Raw genomic sequence first — 27,252 nt, 5'->3', positions numbered from 1 at the left:
CACAACTATTTCACAGATTTTATATTTCCTAGAAGCAGGTCAGACCTTATTATGATGTATATATGTACAGGTTTAAATATGTTTACAGTTTTGGAGGTTATTATAATAACCTGTATATAAACAGGTTATTACCACAGGCAGCATTTTTACTTTTACATGGCTGGCTTTGCCATAGTGTATATCAAGTTTGGAATTTTTTTTCTTCTCTTGTGTAAGAAACGGATCCTACCATGTCAAAATGTGTGTTAGTGAATCTACTTTAAAATGTAGGTGCTCTTCATCAGCTGCTTTCACATTCTTTCAATGAGTTTTGTAAAAAACGTCAGTAATTTCTTTGTAATCTTTCATATGGACCAACACCTGGCACGACTTCATCTGAAGATAACATACTTAGATGCATTCATGTTAGTATTGAGAGCAGAAGATTTGTTTTGCCTTTGTAAAATCAGCCTGCACAGTGTAAGCATTGTGTTGGTCTGAAGCAATGAATGTCTCACAATGAGGAGGAGCTAGGCCATTATTGCAGCCAATACTGACTTAATGAACACATGTTTGCTTTTATATTAACAAACTGAGAAAACATATGACGGACAGCTGCCTACAAAATAAATAACAGAGCAAAATCTCACAGAAATCCAGTGTACTGAAGTCAAACCTACGCAAAAATGATTTCTCGAGGGTTGCTGTGTTTGATATCAGAACATATAAATCTCACGGCTCATCAGAAGCTTTTGGTTTATTATGATGCTTCTACCTACAACACTGTAGGATGCAGTAGAGTACAAAAGTTATTACTCATGCAAAGACCTGGGAGACTTGATGTCGAAATCTCTGCTTTTTGATTTGTCCATCAGTGGGATGAGCCGGGGACAATCTCGCACTTTAATGGTGATGTTGAGGGTGCAGAGAGAAACCACAGATAACACTTTTCAAGTGAAACCTCCTGTTACATCATTTGTCTTTTACTACTTTTCCCCCTTTTTCTTTTTATACCAACATAGCTGAATATTTGAAGATTCATTCATTTAACCAAATGTCATTCAAAAACCTGCGTACGAAACAAGAATCTTTCCATTTAAGCTGCATGGGGGCAAAATGTCTAGTTTTGCATGGATGTGCCTGTTTTCTCCAAATAGATCATGACTCACAATCTTGGTACAAATATAAAATCATTAATACTTTTAATGCAATTCTGTGAATAACTCATGTACTCATGATTGGTTAATGTAAAGGAATCCTTTAACTGTTAATGTTTGCTGCACATTTAATTTATAGAATCATGGGATTTGCAATATCTGGAAGATCTGAATGTCTATGGCAAATGTTAGCCTGTGTGCCATTTAAAAGTTTATTTAGTAATGGTATTTGCCTTGAATCAGAGACCAGTCAACTGTAAACGAAATATGACAAATCAGACTTGAATATATAAATGAATATTTAGGGTTATATCAAGTTTAAACACACTGTTTGTCTAGTTGCATGTGATCACATATATCTCTTTGAAAGGACTATAGAAACAATTCTGTAATATGCAAAAAGAATAAAGCAGATGCAGTTAATTGAATCAATCCTAGTCAGAAGAAAAATAAATTACAAGACTGACAAAAAGTAGAATTTCAGCAGCTTTTTGAGGTTAATTTTAGAAATTAGACTACACTGACTAGTCTGCTACCAAGCCATGAATATCCGGCCACTAGTAGAATGCTGTAGTATTTTTCCTGTCATTCATACCATTTAAAATATGGATATCACTAACATCAGGCCAAAACCTTGTATCACCAAAATCATTACCTTTCAGAGAATTACTTATTTTTCAAATTAATGTAAAACTGAATGGTCATAGTCAGCATCTTTTATACTGAAACTGGCAAAAATCCACTGACAGATGTAAAGGGTGACCTATAGCACCGATTTGTGAAAAATAAATAAATAAAATAAAATGAAATACGAGGTTATGGCCTGACGCCAGCAACATTTATAATTAGAAAATACAGTAACAAAACCTACTGTCCAAAGAAATGAGTAAAAAAAGAAAGCTACAAATTGATTAAAACAAAATCACTACACAGGGCTGCTACACACTGCTTAAACTCAGAGACTTTTAAGGCTCAAACATAGAAGAAATGATGTTTTTTCAACGGCAGGTACTTTACAGATTTCATTTAGCCAAAACAGCTTTGATTCCCAGTGACCCAAGTTTAAAAACTTATTGGTATATCTTCCAGCTCACCTCAAAAGTAGGGATGCACAACATTACCAACATGATATCCGTATTGGAAGATGTTATATATCAGCACTAATGCATATTTCTGCAGATATTTACAACCAATATATTGGGTACACAAACCTGCCTTTAAATATAAGCCATATGAACAAATAAGTTAGTGGAATTTAGGCTGGACCAACAGACCGACGTCCTCTGAAGTCTTATCTCCATTCATCATCCTTCCTTACACTTTAAAGTCTGTTTTAAGGAATGAAATATGTCATGTGTGTTCATCCTCAAACTTTAAATTATATGTTTTAAGAACTTAAGCTTAAGTTCTGAACTACATTTGAATATCCGTATTGATACTGGTATCAGCTAAAGTTAATTTGTAAATAACGGCATATTGGATATTGGCAAAATCCTATATTGTGCATCCTGACTAATTAGGGCTGTCAACATTGATACATCAACTGCAATAAATTATGTCAAAAATAAGTGCAACAAAAACATATGTATATTTATTGTGCACTTTATTGTCCCTTTCAGCACATGTTGGGTAAGTGATGTAAAACAACTACAACACTGCTTCTTAATGTCTCATTTCAGTAAGAATAAAAAAAACACAGACAGCTCAGCGGAAAAGTCAAAAGCCATCTGTTGTCTAACCAAATAAAGAGTGCTCCTTTATTTCCTTCTTAACCATAATAAGTTCATTTTACATGGTTGAGTTCATGTCTATATCTTTGATCTACCTAAAGTTCCTTTTTGCCTTTCAAAATAAAATCAGGAAGGTTAATGAATCTTGATTAACCAAACAAATTTTAAGCCTAATTGCAAATTAATCTGCAAATTCACTCCCACTGTCCCAAAGATGTTACAGCCACCTCTCAAAGTGTGGAATTTCTCTTCAGTCTTTAACTGCATGTGAAATTATTAAAATTTATTAATTACTTTTCATATAGCTAATTACTTTTCCCTCTCCTGCTGAGCTGCTGTAATAACCAAATTTCCCCCAATGGGGATCAATAAAGTTTTATCTTATCTAAACAAACATTTAATCATTTGACAGCCTGACGCATAATCGATGTTGCCACAGTTGATCTTTCTCAGTGTTTTCTATCTCTATGCCAAATGTTAATCTCCATATTTTTTTTTACCATTTTTTCATTCAGTTTGTGAATGCATATGCAATACCTAAAAAAAGTCACATAAACAAATGATTCCTAAAAGAAGAAATAATCATATCTCAACTTGATCGAGATGTGTTCCAGTCAAAGTGCCATCTAAATTCTACATTTATAACCTTAAATTTGAAGCCAAGGAGGAGACAAGAATATGGCATATGTTGTATTGTAGATCATAATATTGTCTTAAAAAAAAAAAACATGTATTTTGAGAGTTCTATACTGCCTACTGAGGCTTGGATACTTCTTTGATACCATGTGCTTCAGAAGGACACAATCTCCATTATTTTAATGACTGAGTATCAGAATACAAAAAAATACACATTTTTTATTAGATGGGTGTGTTGGAGAGGAATGAGTCCATCAAACATTGTGATCAAATCAATGCACACCCTCTAAATTGCAAAAAACATTTCCCATGTTTTAAGTTATTTAGACAATGTAAAGAAGTTTGGTAACAATTTTTAAGAAATCAGCCAATAATGGGTGTCTAAGGCTTCTATTTCTGATGCTGTGGTATCAAACTTGTATCAGCACAGTTTGATTTTTCATTAGCATCATATCAAAGTTTAGAACCGTGTCATCATGACAACCGTACTGGTGTTGAAAAGGTTATGTGGAGGTTAGAAAATTGAGCGTAGATCAACACAAACTTCAGAGGCTTGATAAATATCTAAATCTCCACAAAACTGCAGCTTAGATTTCAGCTAGCATCCCATCATAATGACTCCCCTCCATCCATGTATATATGCATTCTGCTGTTCTCTACCCTGTAAGGAAAGTGCTTTTTATTGTGCCTTCTGTTACCACTGTTTCCATATTTACTATGAAATCTAATATCTATTTGTCTCTACTCAATACTGCTCTGTCTCTTCCCATTACACACACCTCTTTGACTGAAGCACTGAAGTCATATAACCATGTACATGTACACACACACCAAGAAATTCAATCTCTCCATCTTTCTATCTGTGTTTCCCTCTCTCAGTCTTTCTCACACACACAAAAATGTACTCTCACACGTCTGCCCCGGCCCCCGTCGGCCCTCTCGCCTGTGTGTGCGTGTCAAATCAAATCTCCACCTCAGCGCGTAGTACACCTGCTGTGCCGGCGTATAATGCGCTGCATACAGTGAGTGCACGATGACGGATTACTGAATTAGACCAATAATGACAAGTGACACTTCTGTTACCGCTCCCTGAGCCACTGCAGAGAGCCAGAGAGAGGAGGTGTAAATAAAGAACAGAGACAGCCACAGAGAGAGAGAGAACAGAGACAGAGGAAGTCATGGAGATGGATCAGGGATTTTCAGCTTGTTCTGTGAAAATAAATAAGTTCTGTTTCATCCGAATGGAACTTCTTTGTCTGTTATCTTTCTTTCCCCTCTCTCTCTTGTCATGGAGTCATGATCGCAGCGTAAAATAGGTTCATATCACAATGACAATATCTTTCTCACACAGTGTAATACCAAACATATTGTTTCTTTCTCTCAATAGTGAGCTCCCACCTGGACTCGACTTAGCTCAGACCCTTCATGGGGGCAAGGCATTAGAAAAATCTTGCCAGAGAATTTAAGGCAACTTTGCACCAAACTTGCATGTTTGGCATGGAGCAGTCTCTTCAAAAGTTTTTGACATGTTTTCCTGATGAATAAACATGAAATGTAGAGCAGGCTAATTTGTGAGTGTCCACCAGTGGTAGACCTGTGCAGTGTATCTGCAGGATGTCTCGGCCCCCCATGGACCCGGGGTCTCCGCAGGCCTGTGCTCAGGATACTAAACCATGCCAAATGAGGAAGAGGAGGTGCAATCCTCTGTGGGACCACATGAATAAATCAGCGTACCACCCGGTGCTTCTGTAGAGGGGGCAAACACTGACTGGAGGAGTTGGAGAGAAGAGCACAAACACATGCATTCATTCATACATGCAGAAGAGATGCTATGTAGGTGTGAAACATCAAGATCTGTCTGCTTGTTTTGGAGGGTTAGAGGCAGACTGTTTGACACAAACATCAATGAGAATATTTGTGTAAGCGCCCCGTCTGTGATGTCAATTTCACTGGGAGGCTCATCATCCTGCCTGCATCGTATCATGATGGAGAGTCAAGACATTGTGCCACTGTCGTGCTAACATACAAAGGCAAAAGTCACTTCCAAACCCTCAGTACATCTGCACCACCTTGATGGAGAAAACAGACACAAAGATGAACAAGTGAGCGCTTAACTGGGGGGGAACACACACCAACAGAGGCAGGGGAAGAACAATTGGAGTGAGGGAGCAATAGGGGGAGCACCGAGGAAGGAAGACAGAAAGAAATATTGACAAAGCCTAGATATACACATAAGTCACCCGACACGACCCGCCTGCTCCCCTGTATTTTATAGAGCTGCTCTGCGCTGGCGGAACACCATGACAGGTCAGTTCCTTCAACGGAAAATATGGTCCCTCTCTGCGCTCCCGCCTCTCGCTCCGCTATCACTCCTGTTTTCTGTCTATCCCACCTGATATCATTCTGTCACCTCCACCGGGCCGCACTCTTTTTTCCCCCATCATATCCCTATTTCTTTCCCTCCCTGCGCTTTTTATTGGTGCTCTACATTCCAGCCGTCATGTTTCACTCCTCTGTTTCTATCCATCTTCATGTCGCTCTCTTAATCCGCTCTCATTTGCTCTCCTTGGCCCCTCATCCCTCCCCCGTTTCTCTTCCTGTTCTCTTTCCGTGTGCTGTCCCATTTCCACCTACTCCTCTCGCGTTTCCCTCATTCTTCCTGATTCATTTCCCTTCTGCTATCCTTTCCATTCATCCCTCTTCCTCTCTATTTGTGCTACCTACAACGCAATCCCTTACTCTACCCCAGGCTTTCCTGTCTCTATCCTACTCTTTTCCAGCTATACTTCCTATGACCTCCATGTTTGTCAGTTTATCTGTCAGTCTGTCTCTATATCAACAGTTGACACTTTATCCATCCACTTCTTTAAGCTAGGCCTTCTCACTTTTGTTCTTTTCTCTCCTCCTGTGGCTGTTTTCTTTTTCTTTTATTGAAATACACACAAGTATTCACCACATTTTCCCAAATTTTATACTGTTCTCTTACCCTCTGTTTCCCCTTAAACTTGATAAACACTTTGATTCCATAAGATTCCATGTCCATCATCAGGCAGATCTGTCTTGCATAGCTCCAGTCTGAAACTATTGTTCCAGATCTAAGAACGAACCTGACTAATCAGCCTCTTGAGGAGAATGAGGCAGAAGCTACAGGCAGGGTTTAGTTGTACTGCAAGCTGGTGAACTAGAAGAGCAGATGGATTGGCCAGATACCATGTCTGTCATCAGGTAGATCTGTCTTTCTAGGCTCCAATCTGAAACGACTGTGCCATATCTGAGAATCCACCTGGCCAATCAGTGTCATTTGAGGAGAATGTGACAGAAACTACAGGTGGAGTTTAGTCGTATAGCAAGCCAGTAGCAATGGCTACCACCGCTGTAGTGATAAGCTCAGATGTAGCAGTAGAATAGGAGCAGTTCCATCACAACTGGACGGTATTTCTTTATTAAAAGAAAAGCAAAGAACCACACTGAAACTCTTCTTGGTGGGAAAGATGTTCTTGCTCTTCTCCCGACCAGCTTCGGCATGAGTTTGATCCACCAACAAGCTCCATTGTTCATAAACTACAACATTGTCTGCCTGCCAGCTGTGCAGGCGTTCAACATCATTTTGTCTTGTCGCTCTGACTGGCCAATAATAAATGTGACAGACAGTACCAGTCCAGTCACCCTCTTGGAATTTTTTTGCCCTCCCTAAACGCTTTGTATTAAAAGTTTCCCAGATGGATGTGAATATATCCATGCAATGAATAAATGAAACAGTCTGGAGTGTCAGGCTAGCTTTCCTTCTTCTCACCCCCTATCCTTCCATCTTTACTTTTTCATTCCTCTCTTTTGTCTCTCTTTGCCTCCTTTCTCCTCTTTCCCTCTGCATTCCAGCCTGCCCTCCCTTTCTCATCCGCAGCCTGAGCACAGAGCCCCATGTGTCGGAATCAATTAGGGCTGAGAGCCGTCGTGGCCGCTCTTTCACGGAGGTAAATATTAAACTGCACCAAGCACCGAGGAGGAAGAGAGAGAGAGAGAGAGGAGGGGAGAGAGGGAGCCCTCCGTCCCTAATCCACCGCATCGATCAGGCGGGGATGAGGGTAATATATTATTTTGACAAGATACGATTCTCCGACGCGCACCGCTATCCCCGGCGATCGATTTCTTTTTTCTCTCCTTTTTTCTTTCCTTTTCTCCCCCTCAGCGAGTGGGACAGAGTTTGTGTGTTACCGTGTGTGCGTGTCTGACATAGGTTAGGTGTGTGTGCATTTGTGTGTTGTCTTGGCGTGTGCATGTGCACTGGAGTGTGGATGGGTGACAATAGGAACAGCATTAGGAAATGTGGGGAAGAGATGAGGATGGTGCTGCTAGTAGGTCTGCGCTTTTACAAACAAGCTCCTGTCTAAACAGCTAAATCAAGCACTCGTCCAAAGATGGATCATTGAGAGGAGGATCATATTTTGCGCCTATATTCTGAGGTGTATGCACAGTGCACTGCTCAAGGCAGGATGTCAGGGTTACAGTTAGTCAAATAGGCAGAGCTGACCTATTGTAAAGTTGAATGTCCTCCCCCGCACGGTCCCCTCTGCTCCTTGTGACTCCCCTCTGTATCACTTTGTAAACTGTGTCTAAATGCTAAATTCCCAGATCAATTTTTTTTATTCAACCCCCCCCATCAACATGCTCCTGCTGCCCCCGGCCTCTGTCCTCCTCACGCAGCTTCATGTCTAACTGTCCTCCAGTGATAGAGGGTGTCCTACCAGGCTTATGTGTGCATGAGTGTCAGTAGGCAGCAGCTGACATGTTTGACTTCACCTCCAAGGAGAAAATTCTACAAGAGACAAAGTTTTCTAAGTGCTGGGTTTGCAGTGCTGAACTCGGTAGTTTGGTCTCAAGACTACCAGGTTGATTCGGTGTGTTTTAGGGTTGAATCTTCGAATCCATGGTGCCAGACTTTCTGAGGATCAACAGCAAGTTCTATGAGGGTTCAGTGTCACAGCTACCTTCAACCCCTCAATAAAATCAAAAGCTGTTATTTCATGTTATATGTGCCAATAAAGGGATTAAGATATAGTAGAATATGAAACAATATGTAATAATATACAATGATGAATATAACATGATATAATCCAAAATAACATAGGAGAACACAGTATGAAAGTCATTATTAAGAAAAATGACAACATGATACGATATACTCGGTACGGTATGATATGCTACAATGCAAGCAGTATGGTACAATAAGATACGATACGACAGGAGTTCTCAAACTTTTCAGCCCACAACCCCGAAAAATAAAGGTGCCAGAGGCTGTGGACCTGGGTTGAACATGGTCATGCATGATCAAGAATAGTTGTGTCTTTCTTTTACATTTACCTAATTCTATGCACACATTTTATTAAAATTGGTAAAACATACCATTTTAAATCATTTAAAAATATTCTTTGTTTTTTTGGAGGCATCTGGTGACCCCCTTTCAGTGTCTTGTGACCCCCTAGGGGGCCCCAAACCCCAGGTTGAGAACCACTGCCATATGGTACGGTATGAAAGGATATAATACGGTACAGTATGAGAAACAAGTGACAAAGTAGATAGCAATACGCCATTGATGTGTCCAGCCAAAGCCAAAGAAAAAGATCTATGAAGTGTTTGAGATTGTGGGCAACTGTAGTTCAATAAATGCCAGCATCACTTTTCTTCCCCAAGTCTTCAACTCTTGTTGTTGTTTTCATACTGCAATAAATACCATACCGGGGACTTGTTACTGAGGTATTATCCTACTGTGACATTTTAATAAATTACATCCCAGCCACGTGTCTTCTAATGATGCATTCCTTTCTAATGATTTTCAGTACTGAAAACTACAAATGTTTTTTCAGTGTTTCTTTCGTAAGAAAAGTCCTAAAATCCCAAGCAGGTGTCCAGAGTTAGCTCACAAATTTTGATAATCACAGAAAAATAGTTCCTAATACTGGGGGTCTTGGCTTGACTTGACTTCTTGTTATTATTTTTGTTTACTGTGGTATCCAAACAGATATAAATCAATAAATCATTTTAGATTTTTCTGCTATCATATCAAAGTGTATATTTTTCTGGTAGCAGGCTGCAGACAGTCCAGTGACTGTGTATGAAAACTTGTCTTCTATGTGAGCAGCGCAGATTCGAATCTGACCTTTAGCTTCTTTCCCACATATCATCCCACACCCTCCCCTCCTGATCTCCTTCATTATTCACTAACTTCTCCTTTCCTACTACAGGCAACAATCCCCCAAAAAACATATTTAAAAAAATGTCTGGTCTATGACACTGTAGCTTTGAGTACTTGATATTCGATATGATTGTCCAACCCTATCATAAAAAAGGGTTATTTAAAAGATTCGGGATATGCTCAATTGCACTTTTACAATGAAGACTAAGTACCTAAAAATTGTTGCTCTCTGTGATACCTGTGTTTAACAAAGCAGCAGTTCGAAAAACTGATTAGGATACATAAAACCCTCACAGTTGCTGGCGTTGCTCCGTTGCACCTTGCACCTCCAAAATGCCCTATTTGCAGAGAGGTACCTGGATGCAGACCTCTACGGCGGGGTGTTTTGGGCTCATCTGTTGCAGACCTCTACAATTGGCGCAACCTCGACCGTGGGGCGGGAAGTGACGTACTAACCTTTGTTGGGTTTTTCCTTAGTTTGTGGTGGGTTAAACTTAAATTTATCCCTCTCAGTGCATTTTCAATTTTCATTCATAAAATTCTGCTGTTGTGAAATACATACAGCCACTGCTATACTACTGCAAGCCGAGGTCACCTCAATATAGAGGTCTGCAAAAGATGAGGCCAAAATATCCTACCATAGAGGTCTGCAGCAAGATCCTCTTGTGATTTTGCAGTGAATTCAAAAAGCATTACATTTTTCAACTAAAGGGTGACCAATAGCACTGATTTATGGAAAAAAGTTAAACCATGAAAAATGGAGATACAAGGTTTTGGCCTAACTCCAGTGAAGTGCCGCAAGTCAACATCAATACATCCCCGTAACTTTTTACTTTTTAAAACAGGGAGGAGTTTGGTATAAGAGCTCAACTCAAAAAATGTGGAGGACAGATCAGTCACATTTTGGCAGTGCTAGACACAAAACATTAGATCACTGCATTTACAGTCGCATAACAGAAACAGAGATGAAACAACCATTCAGATTTAAATGAAATCCGTGTGAGTAAAATGTGTGATCAAGACAGTCAGCTGATTTGGTACAGTAAATGAATGGAGCACTACTTTTCTGGCAATGACTCTTGGCAGTCATATGATACAGTATGTACTTTTTACAAGTATCATGCCTAAGTTTAAAAATTTTAAAGCAAATTGTGATTGTGTAAAACATTTCTCACAGGCAGCAGAAACACAACAAATAGGGCACTAGGGATTTCCATACAGAAAGGTTTTATAGTTGAAATGTCTTTCAATGGTATGCTAGAGTCAAAGTATGTAAATATGAACTCAAGTGACAATGTACTTCAGTCTGCCCCTCTGCAGAGTTGCTGTGATACAAACACAAGTCATGTCTTCATGCACAAACTCCACCACCCAACCAGTTTCCTCTCCATCCAAACAAGCATGACGACCCCCGCTGGTGTCTCCTCTGACTCAACTCCACTCTCTCTTACTCCTTGTCTCCCACTTTCTCTGTTTCTGCCCGCTGCGACTTAGTTTTCCTCTTTCTTTCTGTCCGCTCTCGCTTTTATTGTGCCATTTTCTGCCACTTTGGTCCAAGAAAGGGAGGCCGTAATGCAATCTCTCCCCCTCTCCATCCCCTGCTGTGAGGGAGAGTAGCTTGGCCTGTGTGCTGGGCCGGGGAGAAGGGGGGAGAGACGGGGTCAAGGTGAGCTCTAATACACTATTGATCCGCCCCAATTGAAAACCTGATGGAAATTTTACCCCCCTCCCCTCCCTTCCCTTTCTCCTCATCCTTTCCCTGCACCCCTCTCTCTCTCTTTCTGTTTTTCTCCCCCCTCCTTTGCTCTACCCTCCTTGCACCCCCCTTTTCCTATCTCCCACTCTTCCCTTATGTCTTTTTTCCTTTCCTGTGTGTATCCTCCCTGGTGTCTGGAGTCTTCCTCTTTTTCAGTGTCTATCCCCGTTCACTCCAATCTGTTTTCTCTCCCAGCTGAATGTCTCTTTCAACCGCTGACCACTTTCTCTCGCTTCTATCTTTGTGCTGGGCTGCTCTCTGCCTCCATGTCTTTTAAACTGTGCCTCTAATCATTTCCTCTCGTCTCTTCTCCCTCTTTTTGGTCTTGCCATCTCCCCTTTATCTAGCTTGTCCCTCTCTTTCTTCTTTAAACCTCCCCCTCCCTGCTGTTTCTGTCCCTCTCACTGCTTTCCCCTCATCCCCCTCTCTGAGTGTGCATCAGATGGTCCATTTCTCTCTAACCCAGTGCATATTGATCTCTATGGCAGTAGCATGCAGGGTGAGAGCTGCGAGGACCACTGCTACAGTGTATTAAACGCCACAAACGCTTTGGACGCGGGGCTCGAGACACGCCTCCGCGGCAGGGCCCTGTCGATAGCTGCTGCCTCCTGTCAACAGCAGCCAAATGGCCTCTCAATCTGGGACTTGTGATGGGCTGCAGATTGGTACACAGAGACACCACACAAAAACAGACGAGAGGAGCCAGGACAGAAAATATGATGCCGTGTTTTAAATAGGGATGTGGCGATACATTCAACTCACCACAGAATATACATCGTACTACAATACAAAATTCCCCCTTTCCTTTTTTTTGTTCAGAATTTAAGCAATATTTCTAAGTTAAAGGTAGGAGAGTTGCAAATAAAACAACAAGTAGTTTTATTAATAAAAAGCAACATGGATAACATCCTACAAAAAGACCATTTCAAAGCTTTTATTTAATAAAAAAATTGGTTTAAAGCAAATCCTAAATCATCAAATATGTATTAGGCACAATTAGAGAAAATCTTTGAAAATAAAGCAAGTTGCAGCGAGGGTTTCTTGGATTACAGCATAGAAAGATTTTTAAAGAAGCTGAATTTTCTCAAGATTTGCTCCCTAATGTAAATTTTTAGTTTTACAGCTCCATGTAGTAATCTAAGTCTAAGCAAGCAGTCTCAAATGTGCTTGTTATATATTGCATACTTTATTGTCTTGAGCTATGCAGTGTGGCCTTGTTTTACATGCTACAGGATGCTGTAGACTGTACAAAATATGGACGTAGTCCAGGTGACGTCACCCTAAGGTTCCTGAAGCGCAATTTAGAAGCCAAACAAATCGACATATTAAATATGCTGTCTCAAACTTAACCTTCGTTAGCTCAGAAACAGACAAAGAACTGGAGTTGCATCGTGACTCTGTGCAATTCATGTTATTGTCCTCTAGAGGACACACCAGAGAGCTCAGGTCATATAAAACTTCCTGATTTGTGGGAACTTCCAATATGGCGACACTCAAGGAGGGTACTCGGCCTTATGGACAAAAGTCTTTGACAACGCCTGTAACTTAACAAGTTCAGGTGTTTCAATCAGACCTGTTACCACAGGTGTGTAAAATCAAGCACCTAGCCATGCAGTCTCCATTTGCAAACATTTATGATTCAAAAGGAGTTGTTCTGAAGATCTCAGTTACTTCAAGTGTGGTACTGTGATGGATGCCACCTTTGCAATAAGATGGTTTGGGAAATTTCCTTCAACTGTAAGTGGAAGCGTCGAGGAACAACAGCAACTCAGGCATGAATCAGAAGACCAAGTAAAATCAGCAGGGTGAGCGATTGCTAAGGCGTATGGTGCGTTAAAGTCTCCAATACTCTGCTGATTCCATAGCTGAAGAACTCTGAACTTCCACTGCCATTCAAGTAAGCGCAAAAACTATGCAGCTGGAGCTTCATGGATGGGTTTCCATGGCCAAGCAGCTGCATGCAAGCCTACATCACAAAGTCGAATGCCAAACTTCGGACGGAGTGGTGTAAAGCACACCAACACTGGACTGTGAAGCAGTGGAAATGTGTTCTATGGAGTGATGAATCATGCTTCTCTGTTTGGCAGTCACATGGGCGAGTCTGGGTTTGGCAAATGAAGGAGAATGTTAACTGCCTGACTGCATTGTGCCAACTGTGAATTTTGGTGGAGAGACAATGGTATGGGGCTTTTGAGGCCCTCTTAAGGGTTTCTCCACTGAAGGGAAACCCTAATGCTTCGGTATAACAAGACATTTTGAACATTGCTATGCTTCCAACTTTATGGCAACAGTTTAGGGAAGGCCTGTTTCTATTCTAACATGACTGTGCCCCAGTCAGGTTTGTAGTCGAGTCTTAGTTATATTACCAGCATTATTTGTGTATTTAGGGTGGGAAAATGAGACAACATGTTTTTAACTGAACTCGTGCTTAACATCTATCTTATACTAAATGTTCCTCCTTTAAAATGACTGGATTTATTCAGATTTCTCACTAAAACTAAAAATCAAATTTTCTCCATTGGACATTTGAACACATAATAAAAAGGTCTTAACTTCATCCCCTCTTCGATACTGCAAAGTTTGAGCCGTCTTTATACACTTCATAATTTTACCGTAGGCCACCTTGTTTAGTTCACTAATCAGCATTATCTCACCGATGTTGACACAGATTTCAACACTGGATTGATATTTCTAACTAACGGGACTCACTACAAGGTTTGAGAGTTTTTATCACTCTGTCCAAGACTGAGGAGGATTACTGTACAGCAGCAACAGCAGCTTATATGACCAGTCTGAGCAGCTGATGGAGATTTTCAGCGATTCAGAGGTAGGCTGGCTGCATTTTAGTTTAATTTCTTGTAAAGATTACCGCAGGAATACAGAGAAGAGTCACAGGTTTTAACTACCTATCAGCTCCTCTCTTTGTCACCCAGGCTTCCCCGCTCTTCCTGCTCTCTCTCCTCTGGTTGTTTTCACAGACCGTAAGACTCACATGAACGCGCATGAAGGTGAACGCACACCGGGTGCCGCGTGAACACTCATCAGTTTGCGGATTTTTCTCACACCTAAACAACAAATATTGCAGAGTAAAACGGTCTTCAGCAAAAAAGTCCAAGTCTGAGTCATCAGCGCTCAAGACCAAATTGAGTCACGAGTCCTCCAAATCAGGATTCGAGTCGGACTCAAGTCCGAGTCTGGGACTCGAGTTCTACAAGACTGGCCCCAGTACACAAAGCAAGGTCAATAAAGACATGGCTTGATGAGTTTGGCGTGGAAGAATTTGACTGGCCTCGACAGAGCCCTGACCTCAACCCTATCAAGCACCTTTGAGATGAACTAGAACAGGGATTGAGAGCCAGGCCTTCTCGTTCAACATCAGTGTCTGATCTCATAAATGCCCTCCAGAATGAACGGACACAAATTCCCACAGAAATACTCCAAAACCTCCTTATCATATATGTATGTATATCATATCATATCATACCATATCATATCATTTAAAGTGATCATGTTAGATTTATTTTTGGGCTTTTTAGTGCCTTTATCCGGATTCAAACACAGGCTACCCGCGTACTTGGGTCGCGACTTAGACCGCTAGGCCATCTGCGCGCCCACTTTCAGAGAAAAGGTGGGGAAAACAAACTGAAAAACTAAGTTTGTAGTCCCATAAATAAAATGGCTCACATCGCTCTTTTTGTGCACCAAAATTTTTCTTTTTAGTAATGAGATCTGATCACAACTGCTACGTTGATTTTTTAGCCTCTTTTAACTTAGCTCGAAGGCTTTTCACTTTCCTTTGTAATCATGTTTGTGCATTTCTTCTGAAAGTCATTCCAAAAAAAAGGTCAGTTACAAAACATACCCGTATAACCTTCATATAACGGAGTCATCCCAAGTACTTATGAGGTCTAACACCTCACTTTCCCTCCACTGATTGCTTCCATCACTTTACAAAAAAAGTGCTTTTTCACTGTTTAACAGATTTACCTGGTGTGGAGGTGATCAGCATCACAAATTACTCAGTCCTGCAGGCTCCCTTGAATCTAGCATCATCTATCCAGATAAAGGGGAACAAGATTCTAGAGAAGTCTTGTACTAAGAGGCTAGCTGAGCTCCCTTAACATATAAAAAATTCTAATTTTGTCACAAACATGCTTTTAATTGAAACGGTGATAAGCTACCACCTTATAAACGAATCACGAATGAGCTTGTGCTAAGAAATGGCCCTTTAATGTGAGCTACAGTAGCTAGCTCCTGTTTGCGTGCCAGTTTCCTTTCCTCCATCCTTTGTCATTATCTAATCCAAATTCAAAAAGCCAAACGGATACCAAAGAGCTGTTTGGGAGCCAAACGAACAGCTTTACTGAGCTGAGCCAAATGATCTGGCTCTCTAAAAAGACATAGAGACTGTGGGTTAATGAGACATACCAGCTGAGGAAACATGGGTAATGGTTTAAAACTGTACTAAACCAAGCCGTATCCCTTTGTGGAAACGGACATAAATGTGTGACAACGCTCTTCCAGGCTTTGGACAGTGTTTTTTTAAAAATTCCTGCCTGCTGCTTTTTCTCCATGTGTTTAAAAAAAAATTTGTTTATTTTTGACTGAATACTTCACACAAAAGTAGCTTAATAATTAAGAAAGTTTATACTTTCGTACTTTGAACACTTGGCATAGTTGTAAACAGCTCAAAATATGGCCTTTTTTTAAGCATTTTTCTTTGTAGATATCTCTTTTGCTCTCTACTGCCTGATGTCATCTGCAAAGAACCTATCCTGTTGTCTGCTGGTGCAAAACTCTGTGTCCCTCCAGAATGACATCAAAGTCACATTCAAAATTTTCTGTGCAGACCGCAGTTGAATTAGGAAAGATCTGGTATGTATTTGATTAAGTACCACATATGAAAGTGGTCTAATCTGATATCAAAACAACAGATTCATTGTGACTTGTGCTTTTACACTGTCAGATAAAAATCAGATATGAGTCATATATGATAAAAAAAATCAGATTTGGGTCACTTTTAGCTGCAGTGTGAAGCTAGTTTTGTTGACCTCTAAATGGATCTTTTCTGTCCCTTCTTTTTTGACAGACATGTTTGTGTCTCTGCAGAGGCAATGACAGATCAGGATAATCGTGCACTCTATCAGCTCTTCCCTACTTTCTGCCTGGGTTGTTCACATCCACATCCCTATGAGACTCAGTACTCCCCCTACTGGCAACGCACATATTACATCTCATGCCACGGTGGTATTCATTTTTTACAATCCTTGCACCAATGAACACAGAGGATGTTTAGCAGCTATCGTGTATAAAGAGGCAAGAAAGGTTCCAACTCCAGTAAGCTCCAAATTAAAGAATGCACTATGCAAGAAGTGATGATTCAAGCCAACATGTACGAAGGATGATCAGTCGGCATCTTTAAATGTACACTGACAAAGACGACCCAACACAGCTGATGTTTTTACTTCTTAGTGAAGTAAGCCTCATGGTAAACAACTGCAGCACATTCATTAGGCAAATCAGCCATTCTCTTAATTATGCATAACTTTAATCCATCCATGTATCCATTTTAAACACTCTTTTAGGGTTGTGGGGGACTGACACCTATCCCAGCTGTCAATAGATGAAAGGCAGGGTACACTCTGGACTGGTCACCGGTCAACTGCAATCAGGCATGCTTGTACTCACACCTATGGGCAATTTGGAGGCACCACTTACCCTAACGAACATGTTTTAGTTCTGTGGGAGGAAGCTGGAGTATATGGAGAGAACCCACACATGCACACGGAGAACATGCAAACTCCACACAGAAAGACCCTGACCAGGATTTGAACCAGGAACCTTCTTGCTGAGAGGGGACAGTGCTAACGCCTGAGTCTCCGCAGCCCCTGCATAACTTTTGTGCTTCATTAAAACAGAGCCAGCCTTAGCCAAATTAGTCAGCCTCAAGTGGACACTGGAGGAACTGCAGGTTTTGGCACATATGCAATGAGTTCATTTTTTGACTCTGGACGTTGCTGGTAGTTTGTGCTCCATCGGCACATCAGTTCCTCATACTAAACCAGATAAGTAAAAAGCAAATCCTGACCCCTGCTGGTTGAAAAACAAATACTGCAATATATTATATTTCTGTCAAATCAATTTATAATGTCCATCTTTAAATCAATTTTAAATGTATTGTGCGACATCCTTACCTCCCCGGTTTTAAGCAATTTACCCTTAGATGGTGAGCTGCTTTTAAAGAACAGATACAGAGCACTAATACACATCAATGAAATATGTGAAACCACTTCCATTCACAGGGGCTAAGATGTTTGACAACAAAATCTATGACCTCTGCTTTCAATTTTCTCCATTCTTTTCCTTAACAGGCTTTTATAATAACACGCTGTTGTCCTGAACAGTAATTATGGATGCAGTCGGGTTTGCTTTATACTGTTTGAGCACATCAAACAAAAGAGCTACAGACACTGCAAAGGCCTGAACAATAGAGATGGCAGCAACACAAGTATAAACCTTTTTATGGCTCCCCATTACTTTCCCACTTAACAAGACAGACCACAACCTCTCTCCATGTCCCTCTCCGAGTCTATGCAGAGTTGGCCGCTATCAGCGTGCTGCTCGAGTGGGAGATAAATGGAGCGAGCGCGCGGATGTGTGCGTTTGATTTATGTACTGTTGTGTACGTGTCAGACGGCCCGGCTATCATGACCAGCATCTCCCAATAGACACAGAAATGCTACAGCGGCAGAGAGACCCCTGTGTCGACCTGGAGACCTCTGATACACATCTGGAACAGCAGAGCGCAACAAACGAGGGACTGGAGAAGCTATTTTCAGTCCTTTTTCTTCCCATTTTCATTCTTCACTTTGTCCCTCAGTCTCCATCTCTCTGTAACTCTGTCTCTTTTTCTTTTTCTGCTGCTGCACTTTCACCTCAAAACTCAACTTTCACAACTTCTGCCCGCTCTCAGAGGACTGATCTCGCAGGTAGCAGAGGTCTAAATGGACACGCTGGAGGTCCTAGTTTATTTGCTTTCACATTAAGCTTCTGTCAACAGAGTCAGTCAGTTTGATCCTGCTCTCAGGAGGGTTCATAAATACAGAATGCAAACAGTGCATAAGAAAATAACAAGAAAAAACTTCTCTTAAAATAAAAACCCCACCTCCCACCTTTACTTCTGTTTGCCTTTAAAACTGTGGTATTACTCGATTATTTTTTAATTCAGATAGGACTGTTTTGATTAATCACATTAGTTGGGTCCACAGTTAGAGCATTATACTTATTATCCCTTTCAGCACACTTTGGTTAAGCCCCTGCAGCTTCTCCCTGCAGCAACAGTGATTAGAATAAGTCCACCACTGCTCCTAAATGTCTTATTTCACTTTAAAAAACTCACACACAGCTCAGTGGACAAGATAAAAGTCATTTGCATCTTGTGTTATCAAACATTAACCTTTCTTACCATCCCCTTAATTCCTTTTCAATCCACAACAAGCTCCTCTTTCTGAGGTTCAAGTCCCAGTAAAGTGAAATCTAAACTCTGTATCTTAACACAAAAGATATGTTGGAATACGGTTGCTACATGTGACTGAATTTTTTTTATTTAGACCATAAGAAAGTTGTTCATCTCTTTCCTGGCTTGGTTTTATCTGAGCAGGGCAAAAATATGAGGCTAGTCTTAATGGGGAATAACCCCACCCCCCTACAATGCTACAATGATATAAATTCACCAGTCAGCTCATCTCAGAGAGCGGTCTGTTGATAGACATCACCACCTACACTGAAAGTTAACAGCCTGCTACATGCTGTGTCTATCAGCCACTGTAGCCTACGGATCATTAAAAGCATCATAACAAAGAGATTTGTGCCAGAAATCAGTAAATTTAATCTCCAACTTCTGTCTCTCTTCTCTGGCACAGAGCCAGGCAGCAACTCTCTGATCAGAAGCAGTTTTTCAAATCATATTTCTCCTGAGAGGGCGTGGCTTCAGCTCATTCAACAACGCGCCCAAACCATCCTAGAGCAGATTTTACTGCCCTGTTTTTTATAATTTTGAAGCTTAATTTTATAACTTAGAGATGCTTCTCATGACTGAAATTTGGCCCGGTAGTCCATAACACAGGGGCCTGTTGTACAAAAAACTTAAAATGTAGATGTTTTCATGACTTTACAGCGACTTTAATTTCATTTAAAATCTTCAGTCCTCCTATAGAAGCATCTAAACTAGATGTCAATCATCCTTAGTTTAGTTAAAAAAAATCACAAATGGTAGAAAACAGTTTTGAATGGAAAATGGTGGAATTTAAAAATGTAATAAAAAATTCTGAGATTAAGCCAAAGTTTTAAACAATTCAACTATATTATTTTTGCTGCATTTCTTCATCTTTTCTGTCCACAAACTGCCCCACAGAGCTCGGACACCAGTTTTATTTTTCCACTATTCTCTTTCAATCACTCTTTTCTTCTCCCCCCTCCCTTCTTCACCCTCTCCATCTATTTCTTTCTCTCTAGGAAGGAATCAGTCTCACCTTAATTGCTCTTAAATCGGATTAATGACTGACCGGGGACAACTTGACTTAATCTCTCTTCTAGTAAATCTCTTCCTCTCCCCTCTTCTCGTACATCACTCTTAAACATTTTATCCTCTCTCGCTCTCTATCTCTCTTGTCCTTTCCTTTTTTCCTCTCTCCCCTCCCCTCTCAGCATCTCTTCCTCACCCCTTTTCTTTCTCCCTCGTTCCCTCTCCATCACTCTCCCTGCAAGTCAATCATTCTTTCATCTTTTTGGACGCACTCTGTCATGCTTCAGCTCTGCTCACCATCCGGGTCCCTTCATCATTTTTCTCCTCTTCTTTTCCACAACTTTTTTATCAGCCTCTAACTTTGTCATCCTAGAAATCTTTTTTGACTTGGCTGTCGCTCTCTCTCTGTTTCACCATCCACTTACTCTCTTTCCTGCAAGGTTGGCCAGTCGCAGGGTGTTGTGTGTGTGTGTGTGTGTGTGTGTGTTAGCGCGCGTCGATGTGGTCCTGTCATTGCCTCCTAAGTGCTTTGGCAATACTAGGGATCTGCTGTCATGCCAGTGCAACTAATCTCAATTGAATTACACTGAACTTGTATTGAGATGGAGATAAAGGACATGAGCGTGTGTCTGTGTGATCGCTCAAGCAGCTCTTGTGAAAAAACACCAACAGGGATGGGAAAGATCAGTGTAATGACGCCTTTTTGACAATGAAACTTGATTAAATTAATGCCAAAGATGCCAAGACGGGGGATAAAAAGTCTACAGTTCAATAGAAAAAACGGCCTGTGTGTCATAACGTACTGATTCTTGTTAAGGGTATAAGGGCAAAGAAATTGTGCCACCTTCCAAAACCCCTGCAGTTCAGAAAACTGAGCGAAAAAAAAGAGGCCAGCCTTGTGGACAAAAGCTCATTTTCCTCTTGGTTGCACACTGCTGCAGGCGGGCTAACATGCCACAGGAGAATTCAACCACTCATACACCTTTGTTTTCCTCAGGTTTTTCTCAACTTTACACATGGCGGCAGAGCCATAACTGTGAGCAAAAACCAGGGTTTCGATGTCAGCCCATGAGGCATGTGCACAACCTGTCCAGCCTGAGGCGAATTTGATCACTCGAGAACCACAAAGTCGCCCGTTTTTCTTTTCTCATTGTGACAGAAAAAAAGTGAGAATCTGTCATTTCCAAAAGCGGCTGCATTTGTTCCCCTTCCAGTTTTGCTTTGAGCCACTTTTACGTCTCCTTCTAACTCTCATTTCTCACTTCTCTTCACTCCCCTCTCCAACCTTTGCATGCCCAGTGTCTGTCCCCTCTCTCTCTCTCTCTTACAGTGCAGTCAGGATTAAGCATTTATCTTGGTGGTCCTCCTTTCGGCCCTAAACGCCCGTGAGGATGATAAGAGTTGCTGGGATTTGTCAAATTGTGCGCCATTGATTAACTGACCTTTCACGCCTGCGAGTCTCTCAGCCACTCCACTAACTGCCGACAGGCGAGATCGAGAGATAGATGGATACATCTGGCTGTTATTATTGTGTACAAGTTTGTAGTTACCAGGTGTGGCAGCCAGAGACAACAGGGGTGTGAGAGAGGAGGGGGGAGACAAGGGAGAAGGAGGAGGGAAGCAGGACAGAGGCTTGGAGATGGAGGGAGAGATACAGAAGAGTCCTTCAGTTGCCCTATAGGCCTGCAGTGTAACAGGTAGACGTGCGTCTGCAACCAAACAGTGATGAATAATGAATAATGAAACACAAATTTTAAGGTGTGCCGAGGGGCTAATATCAGACAGGAAGAATTAGGGAGGGGGGAGCAGAGGAGCCGGAGGAAGTGTTCAGACATTGGCTGGCTGGAGGAGCATGTTGCATGTGATCGGTAATGGCCAAAGGCGATTACATGGAGCATTGGACACCTTTGATTATGCACAGAGCTGTACTACAAAGTAGAAACAAATAATCTGATTGCAGAGCAGATGAAAAGAAAATTTAAAACTGAAGCTGCATGATTTACTGCGATCAAATGCCTTTGTGATTTGATATGCATGTTTCGATGCAATACGTTCCTATTTTATATGTATAGAATAAAATCAATTTAAGTGTTCTTTTTCAGTAACCAGTCTCACAATTTTTATCATGAGGCTTAAAAGTTTCAGTCCTCAATTTAATGAAAAAAGAACCCCTCCCATGGTAAAACAACATGATCTAAAGAGACATCAGCTTCCCTTAAAAATATCAAAAATTGGAACAATTTACCCCAATCAAAAGAAAAATGAAGGCACGATTTTAAACAAAAGCAGCAAAGAAAGCAAAGGGAAACCGACATTTTTTAAAGTGATTGAAGTGGAAGACGAACCCACCTGGACTCCCGCGTCGCCCCGCCTCAGAGATTCACCTGAGGCCGAAGCCCGATCACCGTCTCTCGGCCTGGACTGGAGTTTGTTCGCCGCTGCGCTGGTTCCGACCCAGGAGGAGGAGGTGGGAGGGGAGAGTGCCGCTGTGCGAAGGCGTCACTAAAAACAAACATATATAAACTTTTCAATCCTCTCAAGTTTAAAAAAAAAATGTCTTTTTATCCAATTCTAAACAGACGAAGTATGAGACAGCGGCACTTTTGAAGCACTTGAATGGAGCCGGTCCTTTTGATTGTGTTGTGTTGTTTTCCCACAGGAGCACAGACTCCTCACAGACCTCAGATCAATCACCTTATTTACTCTTTACCGCCATACAGTAAGGGACGCAGCGAGAGGCAGGAAGAGGTGCCAATAGGAGTGAAATCGCCCTCCTACGATGACGAAAAATGGCGCGTCTTATGCACACTTATGTCTAAATGACCTTATCGAACTTCACTCCAGATGGAATAGTTGCACTCATTAAAAAACCCGAAGACAGCTTTACGACAGTGTGCATTTATATATAAGCCTTCTGAAATGTTTGCATGCGGTTCTGGCTGTTTTTACGCACGGGGTGTATCCGGGTGTCTCGGCGTAAAGAGCGGATTCAGAGGCCCTGAGCGCCGCTCAGCTCAGCGCGAGCCTCTGCTGTCTTGTTATCGATATGTGAGAAGCTCGCTGGAAAGAATATTGACCGCACTAACTAGCCGCACTTTGATCATACGCAATTGCTTTTCCAGATGACAACACATTAAGGATGGGAGCATTTTAAAAAAATCAAACCCGCCTCCCGCACCTCTCAGAAGTTTGTTTTTACCGAGTGAGATGGAGATGAGGAGAGGTGAAAGAGAGCCAATAGGTCGTCTGTCTTAATGAATAAAGGAAAGCCAATAGTCTTTTCAAAAGAGGGAGGAAAAGGCAAAATAATGAGGACAAATCAGAAAAGGGAGGACACATCCTAAAATGTTAATTCATCTTCAGCAAAGAATCCCGAACGTAACCTCCAAAAAAATTCAAAGAAAACATCGAACTAAAACAATCAACTCACTCCCACAAAAACGAAATTTATTACAAGAAAATACGTAGCAAAAATAAACATGGAAAACAGTTCAGGCTGCATTTCTTTTTGGATAAGGAGGAAGTGACGCAAAGGGAATTACGCACAAAGCAAGAGAACATTTATATATAACGTCTAATTTTTAAAGATTAATTTAAACTTATTATAATCAATTTATTGATAAAAAATTTAATAATAAACGATAATGATTCAATAATTTTAATATCTCAGAAAAATAGAGTGGAAAAGCAGGAGTTTAAAGTTTTAATCAGCATGCCTTTAAAAAGAATTCGTTCTATATAATAATAATAATAATAATAATAATAATAATAGGCTAATAATAATAATAATTTGTAATTGTTTAATTTAAATTGAAGAATGTTGAATGAATGAAGCTGCCTTGTTTATTTCCATAATAGAGAAGGGCCTACTTTTTGAACTCGTTTTTTTTTGTGGTAATAACTGTCATTAAACCTAATATCATTTATGAAATTATAACGATTATTATATTATTATCCTGTTAATAAACGGAGCGTACACCCATCATTAACCATAGAAATAATAAAGCCTCCATGTGCCTCCAAAGTCTCCTATAGTCAAACAGCAGCATCGTTATGAAAAGGCTCATATTAACACAAGCGTAACTGGAAGAACTTAAGGAACTGAATGGCGACCGTGCAGAGGTTGGAGGGAGGGGAGAGGGCAAGAGTGACGTTGTAGAAAAATTTCCCCAAATGTCATTTAATGTCGGAAATATTTCCGTCAAGTATTGACAGCGCGCAGACGGGTGAGGAAGAGCCGGCGAGAAGACGCACAAAGACGGGGAAACAATCCAATTAGACGGCCTGCAGAGGAGACGAGCAACACGTTCATGGCCTTCAAGTTCACAGGAAGAAAGAGGGAAGAATTTCAGTAGAAGAAATGTTGAAAGATGTGAAAACATTTTAGTCATATAAGGAAAAACATTAACAGCAAGAAAAATAAAACGGCATTTCAGTCTTTATTTATCTATTTTAATGAAAACGAATACATTTCAGGATTTACTTAATACTGTTTCTTTTATTTTAATTATTGCTCCTTTAGTTTAATTATGTTTTCATTTAAACTATTACACTGTGTTAAATGTATTCCTCATAAAGTCCAGTTTCTTTCTGTCATATGCACGCGCATGCACGCCGAAAACTTTGCAGACGCAGGCTGCTGTTGTGTAAAGTTGGAGGTGAATAATTGACAGAAGAAAAACAACATTGGTCCGGGTTAGTGTGGATCCATTGATCGATCTCTTAATCTGCAATAGTTACATGCAAGTATTGATTTACAAACACTGTTTATCTGGAAATATACTGGCACAAATAATTGATGGAGTACACCCACGGTGCGCATAAATATGCATCAAAGTTGTGAGGGGGGTAAACACCTAAAAAGAGACGAGGAGTAAAAAAAAAAAAAAAAAAATCGGAGGAGAAACCAACGAATTCACATAAAGATTATTCCAGATATTTCTTTCCCAAGTTTGGCTCGCGCTGTATCGATGCGCCCACTTCTGAAACAAACTCCCATGCGAGAGTGAAAACACGCACACACAAACACCACTAGCTCCGCTCCTGATGGAGTAAACTTTGGTATTTTCCGTGGGTGAACACACTGACTGATGGTCAGAGAGTGCACAACTCGACTGATATTTTTTTTGAAGGTTTGAGGTTAAGTTTGTTTTGTGAGAACGTGAAAACATAAACATGAAAAATAAATGTTGGTATGGAGAAGCAGGATGCTCTTAGAGCTGGTTGAAGTTCAAACTTTGAAGACTTTCAACTAAAACAACTCATGAATGATTAATTAACCAATTAAAAATATGGATTACACTAAATCGTAGCACGTGCAGCCATCTCCTAAAGCTAAGGAGATAGCACGAGAGCTATGACAAGAAAATATCAAGTAGATATTAAAAATATCACGCTCAATTAATAACGCATTCATAAAGGTAAATTAAACGGGGTCAAACACACGCTCGCACACACCAGAGAGAGAGAGAGTGTGTGTGTGATGCACCGGCTGAGGTCTCGTGCAGCTCGCCGTGTGTGAGTGCCTGTTTAATTGACTGATTGATGCGGCGGTGAGGAGGTGAGGGCTGGACGCGCTAACAAATAGAGACACTTAAAGGCTAATCCGGGCCAACGCCGACAGCTGAACGCATCAAAGTGCTTTGGCTAGAGCCGACACATTCACACCTTAACACGCGCCAAAAACCCGGGTAGTTATCCCCGCAAAGATTTTCACTTTCACGATGTTTTCCAACACAGAATAAACGAGAGAAAAGCTTCCTAACAAGGGAGAGTGCATGCGTAATTACGCACGGTTCAACTTTTTTTGGTAAGGCTGCGCAGCGATCTTTGAACTAATATTAAATTAGTAGAAACGAATGTTGTGGGAAAAGCAAAATAAGCAAAACAATGAGGAATAAAAGCGCAAGCATACATTTTTTTTCAGGACAGTTTTGGAACACGCATATGCTGCAAAACAGTCACAACTTTCTGCAAGAGGAACACACAATTTCAGCAAAAATCGCAATATCAAAAAAAGAGAGGAATGTCATGTTGAATTAAAGTGCATAAAAAAGAAGACATACCGCCGGTTGTTACGCTCAGGAAGTGGTGCTACAGCCCTCACCGGCTAAAGTGCGATCACTCTATCCACACGCATTCACTTTGACGGCGCAGCGAGGCAGCGACCGGAGAGGCAGCACTACTACCAACCTGAACCCGGGGAGGAGAGCACACGGAGGGAGGGAGGGTGGGAGAGGGGAGGAGGGAAGGAGGGAGGGAGAAGAGGAGAGGAGGTGTGCATCTCTCTCACTCTCCCTTGCTTTCTCTCTCTCTCTCTCCCTGTGTGTGTGCGCGTGTGTAAGTAGTTAATTAGTAAATCCCCACTCGCAGTGCCTCGGGTCGGTTTGTTTTCCCCGGTCGACAAGCCGAGAGGAAAGAGAATTTGAAGTAGGATTCGACCCGTTTCCGCTCCTGTGTCTCATATATGAGGTCTGTGTGTGTGTGAGAGAGTGTGTAGTGTAACGTTGTGTGTGTTTTGTCTTTCAGGGCACCACAGAAAGAGCCTCTTCTACCTTGTTTCACCTCTGCCAGGCCACCGAGGTGTCACTAAGTACACGCATGTGTTGACCTCAGAAGTTGCTCAACTTGAATCAGGCGCAAAGAGGGAGTGAAGGTGGAGACGCAGGTGCCACTACAGCTTGGATCCATAGTGTCCTCAAACATCCACCTAGACTTGAAGCTGCACTCAAGTCAGAAAACGAGAAACCAGAGCAGTTTTCTATCTGGAATCTGTCCCCTAAACTCAGAACAAAAGCTCCTTTTCTACCATGAGCATAAAGGAAACACCACTCAGCACTCACATGTCAGTCTGCTCTCTAACTACCTGAATTCACTGTTTTTATCCACATTTCCCTTTCTCCCTGCAGAAAAATCCACATTAAGATGAAACACATTATCTGCCTCAACTCAATAGCATTGGATCTATCAACCTTCTTTAGAAATGTAATCACACACACATCTGTGCACACACACATAGTAGAGCATGGCCTGCCTCCCTGCCAGTAAATCGACCCTACCCTTAACAAACTTTAATTATTTAATTGATCCCTAATCAGCAACTTAATAATCAATTAGGTAAACCTATGGAACTCACTTGAATGCAGAAAGGAAGAGAAGTGTATGGCAGGAGAATGGAGATAAAGGGTCTGGAGCTGGAGAGGAGGATGATGAAGTTATTCTGCCTCATAGTGACTCTCATAGCAGATAAAGGCCAGAATTTAGAATTGCCAACTACTTGC

At 41.1% G+C, this 27,252-nt stretch overlaps 1 protein-coding gene across 2 annotated transcripts in view; it reads right to left on the bottom strand.

The window, feature by feature from the left end:
* The window catches only part of erfl1 (Ets2 repressor factor like 1), a 157,948-nt gene that overhangs the window by 43,121 nt on the left and 87,575 nt on the right, over nt 1–27,252 (bottom strand). For both annotated transcript variants that reach the window (XM_041793690.1, XM_041793691.1), the window contains one exon: nt 22,322–22,474. The gene's annotated coding sequence lies outside the window, so the exon portion shown is untranslated. The remainder of the gene's footprint in view (nt 1–22,321; nt 22,475–27,252) is intronic.

This window comes from Cheilinus undulatus, linkage group 8 (assembly GCF_018320785.1).
Source record: "Cheilinus undulatus linkage group 8, ASM1832078v1, whole genome shotgun sequence".
In the NCBI taxonomy this organism is placed as follows: Eukaryota; Metazoa; Chordata; class Actinopteri; order Labriformes; family Labridae; genus Cheilinus; species Cheilinus undulatus.
Note: the sequence above shows the minus strand (reverse complement) of the source record. Positions and strands in the feature narration are given on the sequence as shown.